Source organism: Curcuma longa, chromosome 18, assembly GCF_044706935.1.
Source record: "Curcuma longa cultivar G26 ecotype Majalengka, Jawa Barat chromosome 18, ITB_CL_G26_1.1, whole genome shotgun sequence".
In the NCBI taxonomy this organism is placed as follows: domain Eukaryota; kingdom Viridiplantae; phylum Streptophyta; class Magnoliopsida; order Zingiberales; family Zingiberaceae; genus Curcuma; species Curcuma longa.
Window position 1 is genome coordinate 1,485,917 of NC_133878.1, and position 8,493 is coordinate 1,494,409.

General features: G+C 33.9%; 1 pseudogene; it reads right to left on the bottom strand.

Annotated features, from left to right (window-relative positions):
* Window positions 1-454: 454 nt before the first annotated feature.
* LOC141812343 (protein SUPPRESSOR OF FRI 4-like) lies at window positions 455-7,443 on the bottom strand (annotated as a pseudogene).
* Between the last annotated feature and the right edge of the window lie 1,050 nt (window positions 7,444-8,493).

Below are 8,493 nucleotides of genomic sequence, written 5' to 3' on the forward strand. Positions count from 1 at the left end.
AACTACCTCAGAAAAATTGGGGGGTTTTTTTTTTCTTTTTGATCGAAGACAGTACCCAGAACATAATCTTTTACCAGACTAAGTCAGAGAACATAAAGTAACCAACGACGGGAAAAAACAACTTACCATAAAGTTCGTCAAGCGCGATTTCCAATGATCCCTCCCTGTAAATGGCTCATAATCTGTCATTAAAGTTAGCAGGCATATTAAATTATTAAATATCTCAATGCAAAAAAAAAAACTATGCGTGTTGTGACTTCATCAGTCATTAAAGTTGCGATGTGACAGTGAATCAGATGCATATGTAGCTATATAGATATAACAAACACAATGATTATAGTGGCACTTTCATGTCGTTCTAGTTTTTTCAACAACACAACCAAGCCTTATCCCACTAAAAAAAAAATGTCTCAGACAGCCAAAGTCACAGATACACTTTCCAGAATCAAATCCAGACTATCAAACTCGCACTTAGAATCAAATTTAACATCACGGTCAAGAGATTACACAGAGACCCAACACCAACTCGAAACAATGGTATTAATTTGGCGAACAACTGATAATGTTAGTTAAGAGTTATCAAGAGTAACTGACTTCTAAAGTCTGCATCATGTCTAAAGTCTTCAGAGGCATGCGCATACAATGGCACACTCAACCAACCTCCAAACATTCCAATACTAATATGCCGGTCTAATACAAAAGAGGGAGCAGACCTTGGTGCTTCATTATTCGAGTTGTTCAGACAACAAATAGGAACTGGGTCAAAACCTCCACCAATACAATGGGGTTTAGAATGTCATGCGGCTGGCAAGCCAACTTTCAGATATCCTTCTATCTATGGCTGCATCAATGGAGGTCATCTGGGTGTAACATGAAACAAACAAAAGATAAATTAGACTGGGAGTGAAATAACAAAAAGAGTAATGTTGTTCTTCAAGTTGAATAATCTAACTGATCTGAGGTAGTGAACTTGCACTGAATGAAAGCTGACCTGTACCATTCTGGCCGCCAATGTGATCAAAAACAGATAACAAGAAATGCTACAAATTGAGAAAAGCCTGCTGGCATATATTCTTGATTTGTTCAACTTAAGCCCCCACTCATTAAGAATCGAGAGGGATAATCAATAAAACCACAAACTAGATCAGAACACGGCACATACACATTTTCGCACAGGCCTGGTGCTAGGTAGGCAACCCTCGCTCATTTGCAGCACAAGCTTGTCAGTTTTATAAAACTTACTAAAAGTAGAAATTATGTAAAATCCAATTGAAAAAACTTTGAAAACACCAGGAGAACTAGAATGTTGAGGATTGGGAAATAGAAGAATATCATTCTTAGTAATAGAGTTCACTTGAAACTGAAGCTTCATAGAAAATTCACAAGGGTGATAATTCCTCTTAAAAATAAACAAATTTTTCATAAAAGCATTCTTACTGCATATTTAAGCAGAAGTGGAATTAAGATGGGATGGATACATTGAAATATAGGACAATTAACTTTAATGATTATTTTTTCTGGTTAAGTTTCCTACCTTCTGGATCTGCACCCAAATTACAAATCCATTTGACATCCATCAAAATGAAAAACAGGAGGCAATAAAAACTTACCTGGCTCGTTTCATCATGCACCTGATACTTTGTCAGAGACATTCTTCTCTCATCCTGCACAATAGTCCCATATTAAGAAACCATATATAAAACAAGAATAAGGTTATGCATTAAGTAGCAAGTTCAAAAAAAAAGTTTCAACCAATAAACTATGGGTGCTTCAGAAACTTGCCATTGACATTGCCTCATCATCCCAAACCAAGTAGACCTCATTTGCGGTGGCATGGGAGGCAGGGGGCTTGTTGGATATCACAGGCGGAGGTCCAATTGAAGGGTTCTCAGTGTTCGGACCAGAAGCATACATATGGGAGTTTGCATACAAGGCACCATCTGAAGAGGAAAGAAAAAGTAATACATTAACTCGCTCAAATGGGCATTTTTGGTTGATATTTTTTGTAAAGAAACTTGGAACATTTGGTTCATTTACATTGAGCTAAGCTTTCCAAGAGAATAAGTTGCAAAGTGAAACATTTTTCCCTTTTATCTTTTTTAATCAATTAGAGAGTTTCGTAAACAACATCTAACTTAGATGGCTTTCCAGCATATTTAAACTTTACTGTGATCATCTGCATGATAAATAGTCTTCAAGATTTTGGTAGACTTCATATCCGATTTTGGCTTTCTTTGGAAAAGTTAGATGGCTAATGGAAGAACATAAAGGATACCACATTTTTTATTTAAAACAAAAAAACAAAAATTGCCAAGAAGGAATACCCCTTTGAAGATTTAGAAAAAAGGAGGCACCATGATGGTCTAGCCAGATAATTTTAATCATCATAAGATGGAAATAATTGCAATCACACTGAATTTCAATGTACATAGATGTAGAAACTTTAAGATATTGCACCTGGATCATTTGGTGCAACATAACCACCTCCTGTAGAAGTATTTGATGTTGAATTTGCATCAACTGCACCACTTAACAATGTTAGGGAGCTTGAAGAAATTATTGCCGTCGATGATGCTAAAAATGGGGAACTCTGAGAAGGAACACCAGCTGGATTATTAATAGGAAACAGAGGTTGAGACACTATCACCGGTGTAGATGTGGGTAGGCCAGGGGGGCCAGCTTGTAATGGTGACTCAATTAGAGGGGTAGAAGTGGAGATCAAAGAAGTCGTAGGATTTTGAATAGGAAATAAGGGCTGCTGTGGAACTACAACAGCTGGAGTAATTGGAACAGACACTTGAGGAAACCAAGGTTGTGGTCGAGCATCTGGAATAGGCCAAGTTGGACGTGGTACACGAAAGCAGGATTGTATCTGGTAAGAAATGCATCATGTAAGAGCATGAACTATGAGAGCTAAAATAAGGCACAAAAACTAAAAGTTTCAAAACAATACATTTCCAAATAATTAAATGAAGTCAGCATAAACATTACATTGGAGGAACTGCACCATATGCAGGTGGGGGAGGAAATCTAATGCCCAATGAACCAGGAACTATTCCACCAACAAGCCCACTTGATGGAACTTCCACTTTGGCTGTTTTTGCTGCCACCTCTTCATCTGCACCAACATATTAAAAGTAACATAATGATTTTATGACCATTAAACATGCACACAAAAAATGGAAATAAATAACATGAATTTTTTATTAGAATAAACCCAAAATATTCAAGTTAAACAATACCACACTATCAATTTGTCATTTTACTTTATATCAGCACATCTCTTAATACTCCCCTCAAGAGGGAAAATAGATCATAGAAATTATATATTTTCAACTTGTTACTTGAACAACAAAAATGGAGATGTAGATGTGACCTTAATGCAATAAAACTTTAACAATTGTTACTGTGATTAATGGAGCACGCAACCAGTGATTCCTTTGCCTTTAGATCAGTACATCAGTTAGAGAGAGGCATAAAGAGAAAATTGATGAAATGAAACTAGGATAAGAAATATGGAACAGATCTCCTGTATAAGCTTCTCCTGAAGCGATGCATATAGTAGCATGTAATAGACTGAGAGGAAAGCACTCAGTAATCCTAAAAGAATACTAGATAACACAACTTAGGTAGCAAACTAAGGATAAAACATTCAATATTTAAATGTTCCTCGAAAATGAATAGAACAACATTACCCTTTGTTAAAAACACTAAACTGAAAACATGAAATTTTCTTTGTTCAGATTTTCATTGACTCATAGGAGATGTGTTTTGACATGCAAACAAAACAAAGCAATATATATAATACGCAGGAGGAAAGCGAATGAAAATAATGTACATTGGGAGCAACTTAAGGGTCACTCTAATACCATGTTAAGCTTGGGAAAGAGAATATTCTAAATATGTTCTAAAGGAATAAGTATATGTATACAAAGGACTCATGATCAAAGCCTAATCATAAAAATACCTTAGTGAAACTGGCCCCACTACACAACTAACCATATTAACCTTATACTCAACACACTCAAAAGTTAAACCTAGCTTATTATTAAAACAAGCAACCGAGTTCAGGCCCAAGTTTGATCAATCAAGTTGCAAATTTCCATAATTTTTCCTTGGGTGAACTGAATATTGGATAATTTTCCCCCTTTTTTTGTAAATGATTTTATGATATTTTGTCTTTATACACAATCTTTTTATTTTAGATAATATTACATTAGAGTTGGGCTGAATTGGGTTTCTCAAACTTTTTTACATTTTTAAAAAATTTACTAAAGATATCTTTTGCAATTTGTAATTATTTTTTTATTAAATTGGATAGGGTAGAACATTTCAGTCCCATGGCTAGAAAGTACAAGTTTAAACAGTGAACACACAGACAATCTGAAGTAGGAACTAGAGACAAGTCAAAAAACAATCCATCCACATTTAATTATAGGACACAAGCTCTTCTTACTTTGAGCAGTTTTTTTTATTTGTGTAGTTAAGACCTCAAATAAATAAGTTCGGAGCTTTAGTCCTAATATTGACCTATAATCAATTAAAAGAATAGAAAAAGAAAAACACCAGACAAACAACTTTTGATCTACTCTTCTGTTCAGGTTCAACAGAATAAACAATCTACAAAATGGAATACCAGTTAAAGGATCTCCAAGGATAAGGATATACAGTAAGCAATGTAAATCTTAGGCAATACTATCCTCAAAAAATTATCTTAAGAAATTAGCAAAAAGATAACTAGTTTTCCATAGTGTTCATGCAAGTGAAATAGAGAAATGAAGATAAACTAGAAGTTAACAAATTTCAACCATTAGACTGAAATACTAATTGCACAGGATTCTTTGATAGAATCCTGATGAATAAACTCCCCATTTGATAAAGAAACTACAGTTAACAGCATCAAGTACTAAAATACCAATAATATTAACCATCTTTTCGGAAATGGTTCTGCCAACTAACGAATCTGAACTCCCACAATTTGGATAACATCTGTGCAGTGATGAAATCTTAAAGAAACGAGTTCAGGATGCAATAATGCAAGCAATTGGGTACATTTTTTCTTGGAGCAAAATGCAGTGCGAGGACAGTTTTCCTACCTGACTATATTATTTTGTTTCAATTGCTTTAGAGGACAGTATGGGCAGTTGAGAGGGTGTGACATGGGCCTGGCCAAGATGCTGGGTTAGGGATGAAGGAAAGATGAAGACAAAGGCAAAGAGGATGATGTCATGACTTGATTGAAAAACATAAAAGTAAAGGGGAATGCAGCAGGAGGAAAGGTAGAGGAGAGGAAAAATCGAGGAAGATGAAGGAGAAGAAGATGTGGAAAGAAGGGTCAAAGATACTGATCTGTGAGCGGATTGGCGTGAGTGAGACAGAGGATTAGGGTAAGTGTGGAGAAATCAGTAAGGTATCTTCAGTCACTAAACAGAGATATGGATTATACATGGTTCTTTAATGTGGCAGAAAGGAAGCACTCATCAAATAAAGAAAATACACTAAGCCACATAAATTGTGAAAATGTTACTAGGCATTGTTTACTTTTGCTTATTGTCAACAGAGTTAGAATATATGCTATATATGCCACAATTGTAGCAATATAGTGGAAGGCATGTTACTAGTGGGGTCTTTGTAAAAAAAAGCCACTATATCTATTTCATCTATAGAAAATGTCATCATAAACTCACTGCCAAACATAAGAAATGTATCGACAATAGCAATTCAAATCCTTTAGATAATCCAAAAACGAAAATTATCAAACTGTAGAAGGACAGGTTTTGAAAATTTAGCACCACAGTAAATAGAGAAAGAAGCAGCTTAACAGAATGACAGCATAACAAAACACTTTGCTGACTTAGTGCTAGAATGATTAAATTTTCCAACATATAGCAAATTGCAAAATTGAAGATAACCCGCCTAAATGGCCAAATGCTTGGACTCAAAGATGTATATGTCATACATAGCCCATTCTTGCAATTTTCTGTGTGTCCAAAGAAGATACGGAAATACATGTCAAGCAAATGAAGAATGAATACACTAAATATACCATTAACTGGTAGCTATGAATAGAGTCCAAGAATATTAAAGAGAAGATATATCAATTATGAATTAAAATCCTCAAACTTAAGAAAATGCAAATAAACTTAAAGTAGAAATTGAACACACACACACACAAGTAAAAGTAACATCGACCAAAGATACAAACAAGTGTATATCTTCATATGTGGAAAATTTAATAGATGGTCATGAAAGGAAGACCAAATATAGAATTCTACCTTCTCCATAATGAGCTGCTAAGATGTCATGAGGAATTCCTTGCATGCCATAAATCTCAATTTCTATTGAATCTCTTTCAGGCTTAGCATTAGGGACCCTAGATGAAAGGAAAAATGATATTCATAGAATCAAACAAGATGCAACATAGATCATGATTTTACTGACCAGTGAAAAAGACAATAAAACATGGATCAGATGTTCATTCATGTAGAAGATAACATAAAGCAAAATTGTCAATTATAATGATAACCTATATACAGCATATGAGAAATGCACAATTGGAGCAGATGTTCATTCATGTAGGAAATAACATAAGGCAAGATTGTTAATTATAATGATAACCTATATATTGCATATGAAAACTGCACGATTAACTTTCTGTTAATCAATTTCACTTCTAGATTGTTAATGTGCAAGACAAATCAGTGATACTCTGTTAAAAAGGAGCTAGAGATTCAGAATGACAGAAATGATCGATTTTTAGGCTTCAAAACAAACAGGTTAACTAGCAAGAAAGAAAGCATCTAACTAATATAAAACATATGTTTGATTGGATTTACAATATAAAACTAAAAATAAAATAAGTGAGTTTACATATGCATCATGCATGCACCTAAGAAAATTAGCTAAATGAGAATACGTTCGTATGCTATTGCAAATGACCAATACGGTCTCTGATGAGGATGTCAAAATTTATAATTGATCGGTCAAATATTACTCGAGAAAAGTATTTGATCTATTAACCTAACGCCAAAATAACCTTAGCCATCGTCGGCCATGACTAATTCCGATAGTCGGGCTGAAAGGGGGTTGGATGCTTACTTGGAGACCGTCTCTTTGTGGACCTGAAGTACGTGGATGGTCATTCCCCCAGCGGTGGAGAGCTTCTTGTGGCAGACATGGCACTTGAAGTGCTTGGCTTTTTGGTGCTGGACGAGGATCTTCTCGTCGTCGAACTCCCTGTCGCAGTAATAGCACCAGACCTTCTCGGACCGTTTCTTCTTCTTCCCCATCGCCGCCGCCGCCGCCCCAGCGAGATCTACACAACTCCTATAGGGCAGAGGATGTAGATCCGATGCGTCAGGAGCAGAATTGGATTAGGGTTTTCGGATCTCGTCGAATCTAGAAAAGGGAAACTAAGAAAACAATCTGAGAGTTGCAAGAGTTTATGGAAAGCTACGCGGTTGCACGGAGGGAAAGAAACATGTCGTTTATAGGTAATGCTTGAAAGGACAGAAAAGGAAGAATTTGGACGAAAAATGGGAATTTCTCCCCAAAAAAAACCTCTATTTTAAATTATTTTTTTAGTTTTAAAAATTAAGTTACGACATTGAAAATATTTTAATAATATGATCCAATTTACACTCAAAATGTGGTTAATAAAAATAAATATATTAGTAATACATTAATTTATTTTATAAAAAAGTTTAGTCAATTATGTTCCCAATAGGATTAATTTATAAAAGTATATAATTATTTTTATATTATCTTATATAATCTTTATTAATCCGAATGAGAAAACTCATATTTTACAAATTGTCACCCTATCAAAAATTCATTTCTTATAAGTTGCAAATGGGTATAAGAAATATTAATTCTACTAATACAAAACTAAAAAAGTAATAAAAACTAAGAAATATTGTTAGAAGAGTTATCAATCAATTTATTTATATGGCAATTCTATTTAGCAATATTTAATCAATTTATTTATGTGATAATTCTAGTTTATATTTAGCTCAACAATTATGATTTTTTAAAAAAATAATCAATTAATCAATATAATAAGTATATTTTAGCATTCAATCAAATTACATTTAGCTCAGCTCAACGATTATATTTTTTAAAAGAGTTTTTGATCAATTTATCTATCTATGTGATAATTATTTTAGCATTCAATCATAGTTCTGAATACTTATAATATGTATAATCTTTTGAGTAGATAATTTAATTTTGATCAAAACAATTTTGTACAAGGTTAAAAGAATTAAAATTATTTTAAAAAAGAAAAGACCTAGGCAAATAATTTATAAAAGAGGACAGTTGCTTTACATGAAGAGTGATGCCTAAACAAATCAATTTGTGATATATTGTTATTAATTTATGGGTGAATTAGAGTAAAATCGCTCTGCTCTTGTTTATATTTAAATTCAGTCCTTATATTTTTTTTTAGGATTTAATACCTGACAACTACCCCATCTTAGTTTTAACTCCCTACAA